Genomic DNA, 23,002 nt, shown 5'->3' on the forward strand with positions numbered 1-23,002 from the left:
CGTCACTTGCTGGCTACTTCAACATTATAATATGTTATGTTGGTGGTTGACAGATGACTGTTTGAATTTCTGTACCATTTTGTGTACTTTTTTAACAGGGGAGTGTAGTCCACTACTTCAGAGTTGTCCTCTTGTGACTTACTATTATTTGCCGATGGTACTGTGTAACTTTCAGAGATTTGTTTAAGTGCCTTTTCTGAAAGTTTTAGGCAAGTTCCCCCTGGATTTATTTCTAACTCGTATTCGAGGCCGAGGTGCTGCTTCTGTAATGTTGTCCACCTTGTAGATAGTAAGTTGTGATCACTATTAATAGTCTTTACTAATGCAAAGCTTACAATTAGGTTTAACAGTTCTTTCGACACATATGTGTGGTCGATTGTCCCCGTTTGTAAATCCCTTTTCCATGATGGAATCATTCCGTTTGTTTCTGTACGTAGCCAATGCAGGTTATGAAAATCTCTGGCCATAAAAATGTTCTCCAACTTCTTTCCTCTTTCCAGTATTGTGAATGTGTTTGACAAATGCACTCGTTGGTTTCCAATCTCTGGGCATATTGCATTGAAGTCCCCTGTTATTATTGTGTAAGCATGTCTATAAGTATCATTTGCCTCTTCTATGATACTTTCCATTAGTTCACAAAAGGCATCATCAGTGATTACCTCGGGATTCTGATATACGTTAACCATTAGTATGGTTTCTTCTTTTTCTTTATACGTTAATAGGTCTACATGTCTCCAAACAATGATTATTGCTTGGATTAAATGGGATGTCTTTATCTGATCCATCACTTCCAGGCCACATCCTGATCATTGTATTGCTGTCAGTAAACCTGCCGTAGGACGACCAAGCAAACCTTTTTTCGCTGGTATGTTAAAAGTCATATATCCATCCATCTCAGGTTTATTAATCTGCCAAGTCTCCTGAAAACAAAGGATATCCCAGAGACCCAGATTGACGTCAGATCTAGCTGTTAAATGTCCAAATCCTCTGGTATTGCAAGATGCCATATCAATGCAGTTCTTAAATACATTGCGGTTATGGAGGCTTTTAGGTAAGGTGTCCTGATGCTTTTCCGGCAATTGCTGATGTGATTTCTAGTTCTGAGGTTTTATATACTGAGCCGTTGAGTTCCATGTCCATCGATCTGGGGAACTGATGCTTAAGTCACTTCCTTGAGGTGTCATTTTTCTTTCCTGGTTGTTTGAGAACACACTTGATTCCTGTTTGCTCTTACGTTGATGAAATGGTCCCTTTGGGTTCCGAGGGAGATTTAGGTCAAAATCTGTTCTTGTTCTGATGTTGTCCTTTGCCGACAGTCTGCTAGGCCCATTTAAGTTTTCCTGCCGGCAATGGGACCAATGGACCTGGTCGCTATATGCTTCTGATTTTTCTACTCCTAGATCTTTGGACTCCTTTCGATTGATTATGTTTCGTTGTGGCTTGCATTTTCTGACGTCACCGCCAAAACTCCTAGTTCCATTGCGGCCACTTCTTTCCAATCTACACGGACTTCTTTGATCTTTCTTATGGGTTCACACTACTCTTTCATTTGTCAGCTATAAAACAGTGAGTTCGTAGCCTAGTGTTTCAAAACTGCTTTTTTCTTTCCATAATATCTCATTAATTACCGGAGACCTGATGTGGAGATAGGAGACATCAGCCCTCCCTGATTCACAAGGCTCCACTACCGATAAATCGCTGCTCTGCAGCTGACAGAGACTTGGGACTTGCTTAAATATTTTCCTTATTGTATTCCTGTTCAGAATCAGGCTATCGTTCTCTCTCGTGATACGTTTCAGTCTGAAGGTGTATAGACTTTCGATCCTTAGTAGATAAACTTTTTGCGCTTCCTTTATTTGGGGGCTAGAGTCTTGCTTCTTTATTGACAAAAATCTACGCGTTCTTGCCGGTGACGTTTTAGTAGAATCCTTTCTACTATTTCTCCCATTTCTTTGCCCTTCCCCAAATCCCAAGGGTTCCTGATACTTTCCTTTTGTTCCTGCCACTCTGTCTTCGTCTGTCGCTTGATGTTCTAAGTTACTTGAATTCAGGTTGCTCGGGTTCTTAGCCCATCTTTTATTGCTTTCAGGGACCCGTTCTTTTTCCTTTAAATCTTGCGGCAGACACTCCTGAGTTGATTTACCTTCCAGAGTTCTCTTTTTCTTTTTAGGCTCCAGCTCTGGATTTGTTAAATCCAGAACTACTGACTTTCTTTTGAATCTTTGGTTTGAGCTGTTTGAAATCTCTAGTTCATCAACGGTGTATATACTCCATTCATCAATATCGCCCTCCGATTCTATAGAATCCGACGACACTTGAATGCATGAATTCACTTTGATCTTGTCTGATGTTTGATTCTCTTTCAAGTTTGAGAGTGCTGCAAGTTTAGGGTCCTTGTGCGGGCCGAGCGTTTTAAGAGCTAGAGATCTAGACTTGTTGTCCACAATAGATTTCTGATTATTAAAGATCCCAAATGTAAGAAGTTGTTACTTTTTCCTTGTTTCTTGTTGACCTTAGAAGCATTCAAGCATGTGGGCTTTACTTTTTGTAGTACTTCCGTAGGTTGATTCGTCTGGGATTGTGAGCCCGTGTCCTTGTTTCTGGGACCTGTTTCGTCTGAGTGCCTACACTCTTCTGTTGATCATTTCTTTCAGCATCTTGATAGGTGGCAATAGGCCATCCCTCTATTGCACTTTCCACAGACTTATGTTGATTTGCTTCTTTGGCTAGTCTATAGCCCTCCAAATATGTCATTTTTGTGTGCATCAGGGCGATCAAGGAAGTTTGGTCCCGCATTTTATCATTCAATGCCTTATATAGTTTATTGAATGGCGCCAAAGCGATAGTCACAGTAGACATGATTGTCATTAAATCTGGTTTCTTTTTCAACGAGGTTTCCATTGAGGCTAAAGTAGTCGGTTCACTTGATGGTCTAAGACGTCCTGATGTATTAAAGCTCAATTGAAGTTCTGTTTGTTGTGTCTTTAAGCTTATTTGTCGGTGCTTCGATGTGCACTCTTTTTTGTCCCCACCATCTTTTGTTATTCCCTCTACCCTCCGAGGTGACAGTTGTATTTCATAGGCCATTGATTGACCCCTGGTTTGTAACTCCTGTGGTGTTTCCCCAGCTATTATCTGTGCTGTCAATGGATTTTCAATAATCTTCTCGGTCTGGTCCACACTCTTCTGGCCAATGTTGTGTTCATGTACGTCAGAGGCCTTCTGAGTTATAGCTATTTTTTGCTGTTCCTTCCGTCTGTCAGGACAACTAATAGCCGTTGTTTTTACACTTGGCAACTCTCTGATCGGCGACTGAGGATCTCTCTGTGGGTCGCTCGTCTGTTTATCAGGTTGCTTTTAATGCCATTTTATGGGGGTCGAGGTGAGTTCCTTTCCACTGCCTGAAATACAGACAGACTTATGAGCGCCCATTTCTGTGCCATGTTTACATCCATTATCGGCGATCTCATTTTGCTGCAAGCTAGCCAATAGTTCTGCATCTGATATTTCCTTTATAGTATGTATTACTTCTCCTTTCTTTACACCCAATTAATTTTTCATTAAGTTTAATTTGGTCGTGTTCCTCCAGAGCATGTTATTGACTGCTCTCTTTATTTGTTGTTTCTTTTGCTTTTGTGGGGCTTTTATTTTCATGCGTTGACTTTTGGGTACTCTGACTAGGGGCATTCTCTTTAACTTGACGTTTTGGGCAGTGTTCAGTGCTAATTTCAGCTTTTCATTGCCCGTTATTGCGTTCTGGTCAGCTGTGTTAATTACTGATTCCTTCAGGTCCCCATTTACTTCTTGCTGCTAGGTTTGCACTGCGCTGTCTCCACTCTCCACAGAGCCAGCGCCGTCCACGTCACTAGCCTCATTGGGACAGCTCGGCTCAGTAAAGCCTGGCATGGCCTCCCGATCAGCAGCCATGTGGATCTCCACAACCATGGAGACGGCGCCAGCATCCGCTTTGGCCGCCGGCAGGGGGAGAGAGACCCCTCCCCAGCCCCTCCACACCACAAGATTGTCCCATTTCCAACACAGCTGCTCCACCTGAGCCTCCCGCCCCAGACGGCCCCGCGGAGCCGAGTGCCACACCCCGCTCCACGCACTCAGCAGGCTCCACCGGCGACCGCGGCCTCCCGGCCATGTCCCCGCCCAGGAGGGAAGGAGGTCGAGATCCGCCCGTCGCCTTGCTAACTACTAGCGTCCCCACCCCAAGTCCCGGCAAGGCTTCAGAGCACTCCAACATCCCCAACCCAGGTAGGAGACACACTTTTATCAATATCTCAGGTGTTATCACTTTTTGTTTCGTAAAGACACCCATGTTCACTTCAGGTTCGGAATATCCGAATGTCCAGACCCTTGTCTTAATTGGACTTTTCCTATGTTCCATGGGCTGTATTGGTTTCGCTGCTGATGGCTCCGTTATGCTTTCCTTCATATTAGCGGGTTGCGCCACCAGATCCGACGGGTTCGTTACAGCTGGGATCATTGTTTGCGAGCTCGCCAGGTTCTTAACACTAGGCCATTTCAGTTTTGCCTGTGTTTTAGGCTGTATTAGGTTTCTTAAGTCTTTATGAGTTCTTAAGATACGTTTAAAGGGTGAGCCCTCCCTAAACTTTAGTTCATGGCCATCCAGGGAACAAGTAGGAGGGGCAAAGGGGGAAGGGGGGGCCAGCAAGCACTCATCCACTTGCTGGCCTCATGCTGCTGCCTCTCCACGTTCACCTTCATGGGGTCCATGGAGATCCTTTCACTGCCAAGTTCACCCTATCCCGCGTGGTCCTGCGCACCTGCGCTGTCTGCAACACTCTGCTGCCTCACTCCGCGGCCCACTCCGCAGCCGCCCGGGGGTTAAATGGAGTAGCAGCAGCAAACAATCAGCATAGAGGGTGTAGAAAGACTGTCCTCAGTCGCAAAGTTGCAGGGTCTGCGCTGTGTGCAACACTCTGCTGCCTCACTCCACGGCCTGCTCCGCGGCCCTCCGGTGGTTAAATGGAGTAGCAGCAGCAAACAATCAGCATAGAGGGTGTAGAAAGACTGTCCTCAGTCGCAAAGTCTCAGGGTCTGCGCTGTCTGCAACACTCTGCTGCCTCACTCCGCGTGTGTTCCCTTTTCATCCACGTACATCACAGAACTATACAGTTAGGCCACTGTCTATGCTTATTGTTTGTTCTACTACTGGAAACTTTGCTTGAGAATGTTAACCAAATTGCAGTTTTAAAGTGAATCGCATAAAGGACTTTGGCGATGGTAGTGGCATCATGTGTTGCCAATATACTATTAGACACAAATAAACTTCAAATATCCCTCCTGAAATGCTACAGGCATCATTATAGACACCTAGCAGCTAAATTACGACGAATCCGAAATAATATTACCCTCTGCAGTGAAGGCGAAATGCCAGAAATGGATAAATAACATGCTACAAAGTTAAAAAAGAAATTAAGTAAAACAACAAAACATTTAAACTCACATGGTATAAGTCCATACGACAATCTTCTTAAAATAAAGTGCATAATATGTCTATACAGGACAGCACAGAAGCAATGCAATTTATCATGTCAAACTAAATATTTTACTCCCGGTGACTCTCCTAATCGTCTCCAGTTAATGCTTTTTTTGTGTATGCTGATTTTATGAGCCACCTTAAGAAAGATATTTAATCTGTAGTGCCATTTCTTATCTCCGGCTAACAGCAGGTGCAGATATGCAGGTCTTACCTAACAGAAGCCTCTTTCCCTGTGGAATGAGATCAAAGACACTCTTCTTATTCGGGGCAGTAGATTGTAAAGTGCATTTGTGTCTCAAAATGTGTGTGACAATTGGGCAACTGGAAATCTAATAATGACACCATTTTCCGGTTACATCATTCAGGTGCATAAAATACATCTAAATATTATTAGATTTTGTTGTGCGCTATGTCAGGGAAGGTTCCAGTGAAAAGGAGCTTGTGATTTTTTTTTTATCTCTATGGTCTTCCTTATTTCTGCCAGTTCCTCTAGGAGCGTCTCATTGACAATCAATTGACTATTCTTCTGCAGTTTGGGTGGGTCCTCAAATCAATAGCCAGCCCATATGCCCATCAGTTGTTTTTTCGCATATGCGAGCAAAGGGATTCTCATGGCTTCATGATGTTTGAAATGTTATTCAGTATAAACTGACAAGACCGTTTGAGAGTTGATCTAAAAATCATCTCACTTCAAGGCAGCGGCCAGGACAATCCAGTCTCCCAAATAACACAAGACTAGTTCCAAAGGAGTTGCATACGTCAAGCTGAATTTTGGAGTGAGAGGGCGCCAACACAAAATGTGTTTTCCTTCAGGTTAATTTAATTGCAGAATTTATTTCACCAAATTTCTGCACCATACTTAACTACTACAACTGCCTTTGTTTTGTATCCACGTAGCATGATTTTATTTGGATCAACCAAAGTTTCTCTAATCAGCCTATAAATCCCTGCCGTTACCAAGGAATGTTGGGGTAGCTTGTTTGCGATGTGCTTAATACACTTACATTCAGAAAATCCCCAAACAGTTAAAATATGTGACTATTTCTGAATGTTTGTGTTTAATAGCACTAGTCTAAAGGATCCTGTACTCCCTCTACTTAAATCACCACATATTTAAGGTCATTTACTTTCAAACCTTATTCCGTTCATGAACTTTGTAGAAGGGTTCAACAAGGTGTGTAAAGCATGTGGGGTCGTGGTGATTGAAACTGCATCATCAGCATATGAAAGCAAAGTTATTGGGGATCATGAGTTTGGAGGCAGCCATGGCGCTATTAGCGCCATGGCTGCCTCCAAACTCGTGTCCGGGTTCTCAGAATGGGGACTTACCGGGTAATTCCAACCTTGGAGGACCCGGTAAGTCCCCATTCTGAAAACCATTCCCCATTCCCATTCGAGCCACCAAAGGGCTCAATGGGAATGGGGAAGGAGCTCCCTGGTCCCTTAGCGGCTCCCACTAAGGGCGACTGGTAAAACTAGCCGGCCTTAGTGGGTTCCGCTAAGGGACCTCGGAATGTGGCGATAGGGGTTAACGGCACCGGCATCCTTACCGGTGCCGTTAACTCCCTACCGCCTTACTCGTAATGACCACCATTGTACAGGTTCCAAAGCAAGGGACATCAGGGGAAGCTTCTTCCTATATTGCCTTGGGGCTGTCCATGTAAACATTAAATTAAAGGAGCAGCAAGATGCACCCTTGTTTCATGTATTCTATCTGTACAGAAGGTAATTAACAATGTAAGTAAGCACTCTGGAAAACCCATTTCCACTAGTATTGTTCCTCAGTCAACCATTTAAAAACTGGAGTACTGGTTCAAGAAGACTAGTTATAGAAGACATTTGCTGAGTCATATCAATTTTTTAATAATTATACGTTAACATCCTGATTTGTTGCCCCTATGCCTTCCTTAAATCACAAGTTGGTATGCACCAGCACACCTTATTCGTTTAACAAGCTTGCATATAAAAATATATGAGGTGTCCAAAAACGTTACAACTACCTTCTAATAGTGATATCGGCCCATATGAGGTTGATGGGCGTTATGGCTTTTTTTATGTTTTATATATGGGGGCAATTATAGCTCTATTATCAGGATAATTCCTGATATTGAAATTGTGTTCAATAGCAGCAATAACATTGGTGGACAGAGTTCCCCTTTACATTTCAAGAGGTCCAGAGGCATTAGAACATTACAATTAAAATACAATTCAAGTTTCCTCCTATTTATAACGTTTATAAAGTTTATAAAATATAAGGGATTGAACTTTCTGATATCTACAATTAAAATGAACACATTCTCCATGCCACATTATTAGTTTTTAATACCCGCTTTTGATTATCATTACATAAATCAAAGGACCTAAAAGTTTACCGCTCCTATTTTCTAAGGCACAAACTATCAACAAGGTAATCTATGTAATTCTGGGGTCTATATCACAAATGTTCTTGAAGAATAGCACATCGTCACTCCTAGCAAAATTACACCACTCAGGTTGTTCAGTTGTTGACTTCATCCCTGCTAGATTCCAACATAAATAATTGACCTTAATGCCACAGTCAGAAATTAGTGCACCAGGGGGGCGCTGTTGAGCAGCCGAAGAAAATGACTGCCTAGCCAGTGAGCTCCGTCTCTGCCCACTGCAATCCGTTGGACATCGGCATTATATTGTACACCTTCCCCACGGAACCACCACAATTTTTGTCCCCTTATCCGCCTGGGCGCTTGGCTGACATCTGGACGAGAAACGGAGCTGGGGGACGGAGTTGGGAACCTCGGGCCCTGTGACGCGGCACCTCCTCCTCGCCAACCCCTGAGGAGGCAGCCCGCGGCCTCCTGACACGCCGCCCTCGCTGGCCCTGCTGGGCTCCCTGCTCCACCTCATCGCCGGAGGACGGCGTGGATCCCCTGCAGACCGGGCCTTCATATTGTGCGCCCCCCGCCCTCCTGCCGGCCCGGGGGTGGCTGCGAGCCCCGGACCCCTGATCGATTCCGGCCATCGTGGATTGGGCTACCGTCCCCCTGCGCCCCTTATCCTCCTGAGCACTTGGCTGATGACCGGTCTGTGGACGGTGCCGGGGGACGCCGGGGTGGACCTCGGGTCCTACGGCGCGGCGCCGCTTCCTCGCCGGCCCCTGCGGAGGCGGTTTGCGGCCCCTGACAGGCCACCCTCATTAGCCCTGCAGGGCTCCCTACTCCGCCTCCTCGCTGAAGAACGTGGATCCTCGGCAGGTGCCTGGTGGAGCGGGCCTTCATCTTGTCTACCCCCCATCCTACTGCTGGTCCGGAGGCTGTGGCGAGATCTGGATGCCTGATCGGCCCCAACTGCTGCCGGCTGGGCGGTCGGCCCCCTGCGCCCGTGTGTGATCGTGGCCTCCTAATCCAGATCTTGATCTCCCGGCGGGCTTGCATTGCTCCGACATCGCCTAGGCCACGGAACTGGGCCTGACCCCCCCGGGGGAGTATTACGAGTGCAGCGCATATCCAGCTGCTGGGAAAATTGGAAGGTGGGTGAACGCGCCTGGACTGTGCCTCATCCCCTCTGGACTGGTGGAGCCCCATGCACTACCCTGCATTGCTTTTGGGTGTATACACGGATGTTAGCCCTGCTTCCCCAACTCCGGCTGTTTAAGGCGTCTCAGCCCTCCATGGTTTAACCCCTTGACATTATCTCCCCTTTGGCTCCTTGGAGGGGTGTCATCCTTGTGGGGCTGCCGCCTCATTGGGTGTCATGACCACTGCTTTCAAGGAGTCAGGACCTATCCAACATCCTTGGGAGCAGGCTCATAACATGTCTTATCGGCACCAGCAAGTCCCAATAGGGACCTTTTGGACCTTGTCCTGGCACCGGTGGTGCCAGGCTCATAGTAAGGATCCGTCCCGGCACAGGAAGCGCCGGGCTCATATCAAGTGTAAAGGTGCTTGGGTGAACCTACCTGGAGCAGACCATGCTGCTTACTTACCAGCAAGATGAGGCTTTACTCTCTTCTGGCAGGGACTACTTTTCCTTCTGGGTGGGGCAGGCACCACTACCTGGATCATTGCTGCTGGAACCCTTCTGGAAGCAGGAACTCTTTTACCTGGGCGAGGCTGCTGTGGAAGAAGACACCTAAGCACTCCTATGGGCTATTTAAACCACACCCGATTGGTACCACATGCTTCGCGTTATTCTGCATCTGCAGCAGGACGCTCACCGTGTCAGCTCCAGCGAATCTTCAGCTCCGGACCCTGTAATTACGAAAATTACCTGCTGGGAACCAATCTTCAATCTTCAGCGGCTCCTGCAAAACAAAAGGCACAGGTTAGACAAAGGCAAAGTTAGCGCTTCGACTCACCCGATCCATCGGCAGCATCCAAGACGTTTTTCTGCATTTCTCGTTCGGCATCGGGCCTGCAAAGACAAAGAACATTGGTTAGTAACGCTTGGGTACAAAACTGCTTACCAGGGTTGCGCTTGCTTCAACCTTGCTCGCATTGCATTCCAGCACCTGTAGAGACAAAAGGGGACATTAAGGTGCATTCTACGGCCCCAAAAACAGCCTTCCTACTTACGTGCCTTCGAATTCATCATCTTCTTGTTACGCTCTCTGCCACGAATCGGGGAGAGCATCTCCTTTGGCATCGACAGCATCTGAAAAGTAAAAGACATAGACATTAGGGGAAGAGACATTTGAAGAGAGCAATCTAAAGAGAACTTTAATACTTACAAGTCACGCTCGTGCAGCAAACGGCGGCTTCGCTCTCAACTACCCTCTGCAATCAAGAGGCGGAACTCACATCCAGTGAAGTAACTGGATCCAGCGCCCCTGCACAAGATGCAGGATGGAGAGCTCAGCATTCACGTACTTAAGGTGAGCACAACAATCAGCCGAGTACCACGGGAAGAGAGGAAGAGAGGGAGAGAGGGGCTAAGATCTTCTCCCAACCTTCCAGCCACTAATACCTTGATTTTCCACTTGCAGACACCTCACACTGCAGGTCAAGCTTTCGGTGAGGAAGGGGTCAAGTCCGGGAGCCAGACGAATCCTACGCCTAACATTGAAGACGTTTTCACCGCCCAGTCAAGACCAGCGCCTCCGAGGGAACCAGGTGAGCGTTACAGAACGCGAAGCCTCACCTTACATTTCCCGCCCAGGCGCAATGGAGACTTCGGACACAGACCAATTGGCCCAGTTGCTTGGGGAGTTGAGAGCAGAAGTACATGCAGCTCGCCAGGAAACAAATGCCCTAAGGAGAGAGCTAGTGGTTTCTAAGGAGCGAACAGACGACTTGGCTAGACAATTGTTACAAACCCAAGCGGGACAGACTCCTCTGCCTACCCCTGGTGGTAGCCATGCCCCAACAGCTTCCTCTAATCCGGTGCAAATTAATCTACCAGGAAATGTACCTTTGGCTCCGCCCGAACGCTTTTCAGGTGATCCGAAAAGATTTGCTGTTTTCATCAATCAGTGTCGTTTGCATTTTCTGTGTAGACCTGCCGCTTTTCCAACGGACCAGGCTAAGGTGGCCTTCGTGCTTTCATATCTTAGCGGCAGTGCCGCAGATTGGTCTATTCCTTTAGTGACTCAAGATAACCCTATTCTGTATAATTTCCAGGACTTCCAAGCTAGTATGGAAAGATTGTTCGCAAGACATTCTCAGGGACAGGCCCTGGACAATGAACTTCTTTCACTACGACAGGGCAATCAAGATCTTCTGGCCTACATTGCATCATTCAACAGACTAGTGGTTGAAACCGGGTGGCCTGAGGATAAGAGAATCACCCTTTTCTATAGAGGCCTTCGTGGAGAACTTAAAGACGTTCTGGCCCAGGTGGTGAATCCTCCACAAGACTGTTCCGAATACATTGATCTGGTGGTGCAACTGGATCATAGAATACAAAATCGAAAAGCCGATCGTTCCAGGTTTGAGAATCGAGTTTTTTCAAGACCACAGAGCTCCGTTAAAGGAAATGATACTGTGGAACCCATGCAGATTGGGGTGGTGAAAGGACCTCTAACCCAAAAGGAAAGAGAAAGGAGAAGACAACTGCAATTGTGCCTCTATTGCGGGAACTCAGGGCACTTCCTCCAAGACTGCCCAGTGAAACCAAAGAAGAAGACAGTAGGAGCTTCCGATAAGGGTGCCAAAAGTTCAGAGTCGGAAAACGACCTCGCCCGACAAGTGTAGAGGTCCGCTTGCCGAGCGTTAAAACCAGTTCTTTGACCTCGCATTTTACCATGCCCATGGTCCTCGTGAGTCCGGAACAACCCAATCGTATGCATGCCATTAAAGCATACATAGATAGTGGCGCAATCGGCAATTACGTGGACTGTGAATTGGCCGCCAGGATTAATCTATCTCTTTGTCCTAAGTCGGTGAAAGACGTTATCACCACCGTGGATGGTACGGAAATAGCTTCCGGACCAGTTACTCACACCACCATGGAAGTGACGTTGGTAAGCCAAGATGGACATCAAGAGAAGATCGTGTTTGACGTGATCAAGGCTCCACAGTTTCAAGTTATCCTGGGAATCCCTTGGCTGGAAAGACACAATCCTCAAATTGATTGGCGAGCAAAGACAATCCGGTTTCCAGAATGCGCACCTACCTGTTATCCGCAGCCCCGCACGAAGCTAGCTGCAACTACTTCTGAGAGTCCTCACCTGCCTCCTGAATACCGGGAATTTCAGGATGTTTTTCGGAAAGATCAAGCTAATTCGCTGCCTCCTCACAGATCATACGACTGCCAAATAGACTTGGTTCCAGGATCCACTCCTCCATGCAGTCGAATTTATGCCCTCACAGAACCTGAAAATCTTCACCTAAGGCAGTATTTGGACCAGTACTTGACTAATGGATTTATCCGTCCCTCGAAGTCCCCAGCCTCTTCAGCTTTGTTCTTCGTGCCAAAAAAAGAGGGAGACCTAAGAACATGCATAGATTACCGTGCCCTGAACCAGATTACGATTAAGAACAGATATCCGTTACCATTGATCCCTGAACTTCTTGACCAGGTTAAAAGTGCCTGTATCTACACAAAGCTGGACCTCAGAGGATCCTACCATTTAGTACGAATAAAAGAGGGCGATGAATGGAAGACGGCCTTTCGTACTAAATATGGACTGTTCGAGTATCAAGTAATGCCCTTCGGGCTTTGGAACGCTCCGGCAGCCTTTCAGTATTTTATGAATGACATCCTCAGAGAGCTCATTGACGTATGTGTAGTTGTCTATATTGATGACATTCTGGTCTACTCGTCCTCTGAGGTGGAACATCGAAAACATGTCACCGCAGTATTGGAGCGGCTCCGAAAACACAGGCTCTTTGCAAAATTGGAAAAATGTGTTTTTCACGTCACGGAGGTCGAATTTTTGGGATTTATTTTGTCACCTAATGGAGTCCACATGGACTCAAGAAAAGTGGACGCTATCGTTAAGTGGCCCTCACCAACATCAGTGAAAGGAGTTCAAAGCATGTTGGGCTTCGCCAACTTTTATCGAAGATTTATCCCAAAGTTTTCTCGAGTAGTCCAACCCATACAGCCCTCCTCAGAAAGAATAAACGTTTTGAATGGTCTACAGAGGCTGAACAAGCTTTTCAGGAACTAAAAACAAAATTCACCTCGGCTCCAGTTCTAAAACATCCTCGCCCAGAACTTTCCTATATAGTAGAGACTGATGCTTCTGAAGTGGGAGAATGGAAGACCAGGCTCCCGTCCTTCACCTCTCGCGCTTGGCCTAGAGGGTCACGGCCCAGACACCCGCCGCGGGAAGAGTTTGTCCATTTACCAGACGACCAGGTACCCTGGTACAGGAACATACGGATGTGTCCACCTGCCTGCCCAACAGCCCGCACTGGCCATGCCGACCCCTGCGGCTCGGATCAGCTAGACTAAAAACCACACGTCGTTAGCGATGCCATGACGACCTAGACAATGGGAAGCACATCTGTACAAGTATACACACTTAACATTTCCACACCAATCTACACGAAGAACATACTCAGTGCTCTGACGTAGGCGACAGGCATATTCACGGACGTGCATCTTTATTATTTTTACATAGGCTTTCAGAATGCAGAAACGCAAGATGCATCATGAACTCATCTATAACGCTTGCTCACGCTTCCCTTGAAACCCGTTACCACCATGAGAGGTATAATGGAAACACGATACTGGTCATGGAAATGTATGCTACTATAATCTAAAGCACCTATGCACCAAACAGACTACTTAAGCACCAGGCCCGAGTAGGCCTCAAACAAGAGCTCCCGTGGACATTAACAAAGCAAGAGTCAGGTTGCTGATCCTGCAGAAAGAACCCGATGGAGCAACCAGCCAAGGTCGCAATGTTGCAAGCCCACATCCAAGAACAAATCATCAAAGGCACGATGTTGCAACCTCGTACTCCGCGTACCAACGTTAAAGTCATATCTACAAATTAAACCAGACACACAGTGGAAAAGCAATATTAATTGTGCAGAATTCTGCCTCAAACACGGTCCCGCCTCACGTGACCAAGCCGAATCTGACGAGATGCCAAAACCCAGGAGAGAAAAGGCGTCTGGGTCCCTCACTACGAGACACAGGCCGAGACACTTGAAAGGCTCAATGGACACCTGCTACAGTGGGAGCGGTCAGCGGGAGCGGTCAGCCTTCCACCTATGAATAAATCCTCACATTGTCTGCACGTACCCATATTGAAACATTGTTGCAAACACAGGTACACCGAGAGCTGGGAACAACGGTGGTCCCAGGCTGGGGAGCTCACGGATGCACCAATCAGAACATGGGGCTCTTATCTCAGACGTCAGTAACATTAGCCAATCCTCAGGAGCCTTCATGTAACAATTCTTATGTATCCAATTATAGGGACAACCCAGATATACCACCTGACTACACCTTGTCCACTAATATCATTCTCTATATGTGTACTATACTAACCCTACCACTCGAGCAACCAATTAAGAGTGGCGATAGGTTTTTTGTTAACTTTCTGAAGTGACGCAAGTAGTGCGTCATAATGCAGTAAAAAGGGCCTGCGAGCCCCACGATTATGTGTGTGTCAGGACGGACGCGTACGCTCCTTGACCCATCCCTGCCGTTTTGTATAAATAAACAGCAGAGTCGCCTTGCTCCTTGTGTGCGTCTCATACTCTATCTCATCTGGGATATACGGGAGGAGTTGGGGCCTCCCTGCCCGGAGGTCTGCGGACGGCCCGGCCGACCCCGGCAGAATTTCCCCCCGACAAGTTGGAGGCACTGCTGAGATCTGTTTAAGATCAACTTTTATTTTTAGTTTTTCCAGGCACTCCCGTTGCGAGGAGGCCCGGCGGCGCGGCCCCCTCTGCCGTTGCCCCCTTCTGAGGACTACAGGACCATCGCGGAGCCGCGAGAAGACCGGACAGCGCAATCTGGATATTGGCCCTCGGGAGCCGGTTGAGAAGTATCCCGCCCGCGGTCGGCGAGTGTCCAGACGTGGTCCAGACGAGGGGAGGTGGCGAGCCGCTTGGAGGGTGCACGCAGTCGAGCGGCCCTGCATCGAGAGAACTTGGTGAGCATGACACGCACAACAAGCAATGCGAAATTGTGAGGGAGGGGGAGGAAGTAAATAAGGGAGGGGGGAGGTATTGTAGAGATGTGCGGCGAAGGTTTAACTGAGTGTTGCTAATGGAATGAATGATAGGAAAACGAGTGCGAGAACAGTCGGCTAACGTTACGCGAAAGAGGGGGGCGGGGCACGAAAACATCACGTGCAGCCGCTCGTAACAGTCAGCTAACGTTACGCGAAAGAGGGGGGCGGGGCACGAAAACATCACGTGCAGCCGCTCGTAAGACCCTGATGGTCTAAATTGCGACTAAGTGTGAGGGTGGGTGTGTGTGGTTTCCTACGACTTGACATTTATTGATCAATGAGTAGATGAGGTTCCCTATTGTTCGAGCAAGAAACTCGATAGGTAGATGACGTTTCCCTGTGGGCGGTAGCTAGTTACATAGTTGCCCAAAACGGAAGATAATTGGCTGGTTAAGCCCTCCTGTTAAGGGGCGTATCACACGCGAGGCGACGCAGCGTGCGCAGTCCGGTTATATTATTGATGAGATTACCTTGTTCCAGGAGAGACAGGAAGACAGCTGTAGGGTTAGCGGGGTAGATTGCAAGTGTATTTTGAACTTAAAAAACATAACAAGAATATACCAGTAGCTCGAAGAAATCGGTGACGTCACCAGTAGGGATTTAATAGGATATCGCGAGCACAAGGAATTTTGGGTTTGAGAGTGGTGGGGAAGAGAAGCATGATAAAGGAGCTGGTACGGAGATAAACTATAAACCAGTGGATCGAAAACAAGGGGAAAGGGGCGTGGCTGCGCACGGAGAACACCGGCCACGGCAAGTGTAAACGGGGGAGGAGAACGGAGAAACAGGACGACTGTATAAGATCATCGTAAGGGGTACGCAGCCGCAGGGGGCTGCGTGCGCTTCGGCCGCAGGGGGCCGTAGGGGAAGGAATATAATATAACATCATATTTATTATTATTGCATAATTTGTCAAAAGGATTGTCGAAAGTCCCCACATTTGCGGGGCGAGGTAAGCAATACAAGGTTGTATATCGTAAACTGCTAGTAAGGGGAAGGGTAACAAGGGGAGTGAATTTATGTCATACGGGAGAGGGTCGGGAGGGTGGGGGAACACCCTCACTACCCCACTACAGCACATATGCACCACACTGCCACCACATAGGGAGAAGTTAATTAAGTACAGCATAGAGTGGACCCAGGGGACAGATAACAAAATGTTAACACCATGGCCGCCTAATGGTAGTTTCGATCCATATGCCCAACATTCACTACTGAACCATCTGCACAATACATACAAGGGGAAGAAGTTGGCAAACCATGTGGAGGTGTTTAACTTATGGAGGATGTTCCAGGGGTCTCGACCAGGAACAAATGGAATGTTCACTATGGGGGAAACACCGGAAGAAAAGGAGATTAAGAAAGAAGGAACGGGTGGGGAAAAGGAGTGCGAAAGCACAAAGAATACGGGGAACGAAAGACAGGGAGGAGAAAAGATTGATAAATCAGACGACATAAAAAATGAACCGAGCAATGGGATACCCATAACACCGGGAGTGAAAACAGAGGGAGGAGGGTTGTACCCTTTAAGAGAATTAGGAGAAATAGCAGGACAGTTAAGGGCGGCTGAAGGATACTCAAACCCGGCATACAGCCCTCCACCATATGTGGCTCATGGGAAGATACCAATGGGGGACAGGAGGATTAGAGAAAAGCAGACTGTAGAGATAGGAAACGATGAGTGGATAGCTGCACAGATATTGTTGAAATTACGAGGCTCACTAACTGGAGAAGAAAGGGAGGCGGTAAGGAGAACAAACGAGGATAGTGCCAGTGAGAGTGAAATGAGGGGAGAGGAGCTACTACGGCAGAAGGAAGAGATTTTGGAGGAAAGATTAGCAGAACTAAGGGATGAGCAGAATGAACTGATCAAACAACTTGAGCGGGAGGAAAGAGAGAGAGTGAGGAAAAGGAAAGAAGGTAAGGACGAATTGGAAAAATTAAGGGAACGAAGTGAGGAACAAAAGAGAGAAGCTGAAAGGGTAAAAGGAGCAGCAGATAGGGTATCAAGAGTAGTGCTGAGAGAGAAGAAGAAGGAAGAAGAAGAAAAGGAAAAAGAAATGGAAATATGGAGGAGGAGGATAATATCAGAGGCAACTAAGAAATATGAAGAGGGGAAGGTAATAGAGAGTATAGTAGAAAGAGAAAGGGTGAAATGGGAAAGGAAGAAAGAGGATGAAAGGATATTGGAACAGATGAGCAACGAAGTAATGGAGGAGTTGAAAAGGAAAAGGGAGGAAAATAGTAGGGAAATGGAGGAGAGGAGTGAAGGAGGAAGAGAAGAGAGGGGTTGGGAGAGTGAAAGATGGGGAGATGTATATAAAAGTAGAGAGGTAGCAACAACATCAGCACAAAGGGGAACAGTTGGTAACAACGGAAAGGGAGAAAGAGACCTAATAGACTTAAAAACAGTAACAATAAAAGGAAAAAAGGCAGAGTGGGGGGTGCCATTTATGAATGATTTTTGCAGTGAGGAGGAAGGAGGAGTGGAGAAGGATGGAAGGAAGAGTGAAAGGGAAAGCTTAGATAAACTATACCTTACTAGAACAAACATAGATTCGCCCTGGATGAGTAGAAGATGGGAGGAGCTGGAGAGAAGTAAGGAGGAAGTGAAAAGAATAGGGGAAACACAAACCAATGAAACCACGCCACCCACATCACCATCGCACCCTCCCACGTCACGCCCTACATGTTCAACTACCGCGCGCTCTCTGCACAGAATAAAGCTCGCGCCCTTCATGAATGAACTTACACCTTATGCATGTCGGCTTAGGGACCTCCCTAGTCGCAGGCAAGACAGACAAATAAACATACCCATATTGAACACAGGAAATGATGAAAAAAGGGGAAAGGAAGAAGAGGGAGGTAGGAGCAGAGGTAGTAAGGAAGAATTTGGAGTAGTAAAAGAAATGGGGGAAGAGGAGGGGTGTGAAGACTCAACATTATGGAGCGTAAAGGGTGACACAAGACAGAATTTAATGGCACTGCTGGAGAGAGGAGGGGTTAGACCACAGTATGTACCTTGGAAACATACGGATAAGGAAAATATAAAATGTAGGCTCCCATCACTAAGTGGAGGTGCGGGTAAGTGGATATATGAAATGGAAAAACACACCGCAGGACAGAAACTAGCAGTAGGAGATGTGAAGGGCCTGTTAATATCAATATTAGGGGATAGAGCGGATGACATTTGGAAAAGAGCGGGATTCCATGGGGTAACAATAACGAACACATCGCATGATGGGGCACCATTTGCAAACTGCAGACATGCGCTATGGCAGGCACTGAGAGTGCAGTACCCAGACACATCAGACATAGGAGCCATTACTTCCCGTAAGATGGGTGAAAATGAGGATCCTGTTGATTATATCCAGGATGTTCAAGAGAAGTGGCGCATGGAAACTAGAGAACAATGGGACAAAACACCAGCCATATTTTATCATATACTAGTACAAGGGCTCCCAGAAGGAGTTCAAAAACAACTAAAGAAAGTAGTGGGGATGGAAGCAAAACCATGGCCAGAAATACAACTGACTATAGTACATCACTGCAGAACATGGCAAGGAAAAATGAAACAAAAGGAAGAGGATAGGAAAACAGAAGAGGCCAAATTAGTACAGAAAAAACTTACTAAATACACAATGGAAGGGGCACTAATAACTACGCCCACACCAATGGCCCAAAGCCCAACGCAAGTAGTGGCTGCACAAGATCCCGCACAAATAACGCCTCCACAAGGTGTAATACAGCAAGTGCCGCCTCTGCAATTACACGCACCAAACATGGGAGGAGGGTACCCAATGCAAGGAACTGGGTATTATAGTTATAACCGAGGGAGAGGAGGGTTTATGAGGGGGAGAGGATATGGATATAATACCCAACAACAGGCTGGGGGACTAAGAAATAACTACCCCACAGGGCAACCCGTATACCAGGACAACACAGGGAGCTTCCCATGGCAAAACAGGGAACCACCCGTGTGTTGGAGCTGAGGACTATTAGGACACATGTCACGTACATGTAGGGTCAGGCCAGGAACACCAGCATGGAATGAACAAGCACAACCTAGGACATTACAAGAACAGCAGGGCATACAACAACAGCAGACGTCACAAAAAGGGAGTGACCCACAACAACAAACAACACAACAGCCACAAACCTATTCACTGCCACAACAACAAATAACACAGTACCTGCCACCGCCACAACAACAAGTAGCGTTAATACAACCACCACCCCAAAATGAACGAACACAATTGGGTGGGGTGACGGTGTTGGGACACAACCCTTACACAGGGAATGGCCAATCATTGTACCCCCAATAGGCCAGCCCACAGACGGCCTTGGTGTGTCCCATCCTGTCAGTAACACCTAATAGTGCGGAGGAACCACGCATAGAGGTAACGATAGGTGACAAAAAATTATCATTTCTTGTTGACACCGGGGCAACCCGGTCTTGCATAAGGGAAGGTAAATTTAAGATGTCAGGCGAAGCCATGAACACCCAAGGATTTTCTGGGGCTAAAGGGTTGGTTCCATTTACTGATAATGTTCCCTTATCTATTGGAGATTATGATCTGTCAGTTCCACTCTTGTATTATAGTGCCTCACCAGTAAATATACTGGGGAGGGACATAATGAATAGGTTGAACATGACGATCTCCTTTACAGAGGATGGCATAATTTGCTCTACTCCAGGGATTAACATGCTCGCAGCACGACAGATTTTGCAAGCATACTGTGGACAGACAGCGATTAGGGCGGAGCCAGTAGATGGCGAGATATTCCAATATGGCACTGACATGGCATTTGCATGGATGCCAGGGATAGAAGGGAAAATATGGAGGAGACCAGCAGCCTATCTATTCCGACCAGAAACACCAGGTAATGAACTAGAAGGGAAGGTGTTTGTAGTGGACATTGAGAGCATTATTGCAACAGCTGATTATGTTGCTGTGCACGCCCAAGATAAAGAAGGGAGAGCATGGAGGGCGGTGATAGCACTAGCAGAAGGATGTAGGCTGACCCAGGTGTCAGATGAAGAGCTGTTCTCAGAAGAAAAGGAAGAAAATGAAATGGTGTTCATGATGAGTGTAGAAATATGGCTAAGAGTGGCTCACAAACAAGTAGCACAGAAAATTGCAATGGCACTTGAGGCACCCGCAGGCACCCCAGTCCCATTTTTTAAGGAGGATATGTCAAAGGTGCCCAAATCATTATGGACTATTAGCCCTTATGACGTGGGATGCATAAAAAGCATAGGGGGTGTAAGGATAAAATTGAAAAAAGGTGCGATACTACCAAGAGTTAAACAGTACCCACTGTCAAAAGAGGCAGATGAGGGCATATTTGAAACCATAACGGCCCTTATAAACAATGGCATATTGGTCCCCTCAGAATCACCATGTAACACAGCTGTGTACCCGGTGCGCAAGGCTAAAGGGGGGTCTTGGCGCTTCATACAGGACCTCAGACCCTTGAACAACATAGTAGAAGCAGAGTATCCAGTAACAGCAAACCCAGCCACAATATTGTGTGGCATTCCAGCAGAAGCATCACGATTTACAGTGATTGACCTTAAAAATGCTTTCTTCTCAATACCATTACACCCAGACTCACAAGATTTGACAAGCTTCACTTACCGAAATACAAAGTGGAAACATACCAGATTACCACAGGGGTATTGTGAATCACCCTCAATTTTCAATAGAGTAATACAGATGGATTTGGGTAACGTTGAGGTGGAAAGCACAGTGTTACAGTATGTGGATGACATAATAATTTGCAGTACAAACGAAAGTAAATGTAGAGAGGACTCTTTAAAAATGTTGACGATACTGGCAGAAAAGGGGTACAAGGTAGACATGGAAAAGATACAATACTGTCAGGAACAGGTACTTTACATTGGTCAACTGATATCCCAACATGGAAGAAGGATTGCACCACAAAGAGCACAGGCCATCTCAAGCACTCCCGTGCCACAGACTGTGAGAGAACTGCAGCAATTTCTGGGGCTGTGCAACTACTGTAGAGCATGGGTATTTGATTACAGCTCATACATAGGACCCCTGCTTGAGGGTTTGAAGGAAGCAAATAAAGGGGAGAAAAAGTTGGGATGGACTATGGAAATGAGGGAGGCATTTGATGAATTAAAAGACGCGATATCAACTGCTCCAGTACTTGCATCCCCAGACTATGAGCGGCGCTTCTTTATATTTTCACATTGCGACTCAGCAGTGATGAAAGCAGTATTGGCCCAAAAAACTAGCATGGGCTATAAACCAGTAGCATTTTACAGCGGTCACTTAGACCCTATAATGTTAGGCCACTTCTCTTGTGAACAAGGTCTTGCTGCAGCTGCTTTTGCAGTAGAAAAAGCATCAGCAATAACTATGGGGTGTCCAACTACACTATTTGTGGAACATGCACTATTTGCGATATTGAATAAACCTAAGTCCACGTTAACGACACAGAGGGCATCAGGTTATGAGATTATTTTGTCTAAAGCTGAACTGGCAATTGTTAGATGTAGCACGGTTAACCCTGCAAGGTTCCTAGAAGTAATTGAAGAGGGAGATTACGCCCACGACTGCACCCAAGTAACTGAAATATACTCATGTACTAGGAAAGTTGAAGAAAACGCACTAGAGGGAGGTGAGCTTTTGTTTATTGATGGGTCATCAACTATTGATCAAGGAGATGGGATACGAAGGACTGGGGCAGCAGTAGTAAAAATGATGGAGGCGCCGGTGTGTGTGGCTATGAAGTGTGTACAATTACCACAGCACTACTCTGCTCAAGCGGCGGAACTCGTTGCACTAATATTGGCATTAAAGGAAAGTTTTAATAAAAGAGTAACTATATATTCCGACAGTGCATATGTTACATCCACTGTCCACTCAGGGCTATCAAAATGGAGAAGGAGAGGGTTTAGGAGAGCTGATGGCACTCCAGTACAACATGCCCTCTTGTTGGCTGAACTAATTGAAGTAATAAACGACCCCCAAGAACTAGCCCTAGTAAAATGCACCGCACACACCAATGGAGAAGACTACGTTTCAAAAGGAAATGCAGCAGCAGACGCACATGCGAAATATGCTGCATATTTTGGTGAGATATGGAACCCCACAGACTCACAGAGAGGGAGAGGGAGGGGAATAGCGAGGGAGATGTTAATAAAAGAAGGGTACACCCATCTCCCAGCAACACAGATTATGGAGCTACAAGCAGCTGCACCAATGGCCGAAAAAGAAGTATGGGTGAAAAGAGGATGCACAATGTCACCAACCGACGCACTATGGCGCCAGGGTGGCACTGGGAAAGTTGTAATACCGTTGGCACTGTTAAATACCGCCTTGAGCCAATTACATCACCCTGCCCATACAGGCAAGGAAATAATTGCAGCACGAATTAGAGAAGATTGGTTTTGTCCCGAGTTAACCTCCCATGTGTCAAATTTTATCAGCAATTGCCTCACATGTCAACAGTTTACGGCCGGTCATACTCTAAAAGTGATAAGAGGTACAATACCCCGGCCAGAAGGACCTTTTCGGCACCTTCACATTGACTATGTTGATATGATCAACATCTGTCAAGGCAATAGGTATATGATTGTAGTAGTATGTCCATTTTCTAGGTGGATTGAAGCAGGGCCCTGTTCACACCCTGATGCGTTTAGAGCAGCCAAATTCATAGTAAGGGAGGTCTTCCCCAGGTGGGGAGTGTGCGAGGTGTTAAGATCAGACAACGGCCCCCATTTCGCAAATGAAATGTTCCAGCATATTACATCCCTGCTGAACATTAAACACAAATTTGCATGTGCATACCACCCACAGGCTAATGGTGTATGTGAACGCCTGAATGGCCTATTGAAGGAG

The sequence above is a fragment of the Ambystoma mexicanum genome, chromosome 5q (assembly GCF_040938575.1).
Source record: "Ambystoma mexicanum isolate Mex_15411 chromosome 5q, UKY_AmexF1_1, whole genome shotgun sequence".
Lineage (NCBI taxonomy): Eukaryota > Metazoa > Chordata > Amphibia > Caudata > Ambystomatidae > Ambystoma > Ambystoma mexicanum.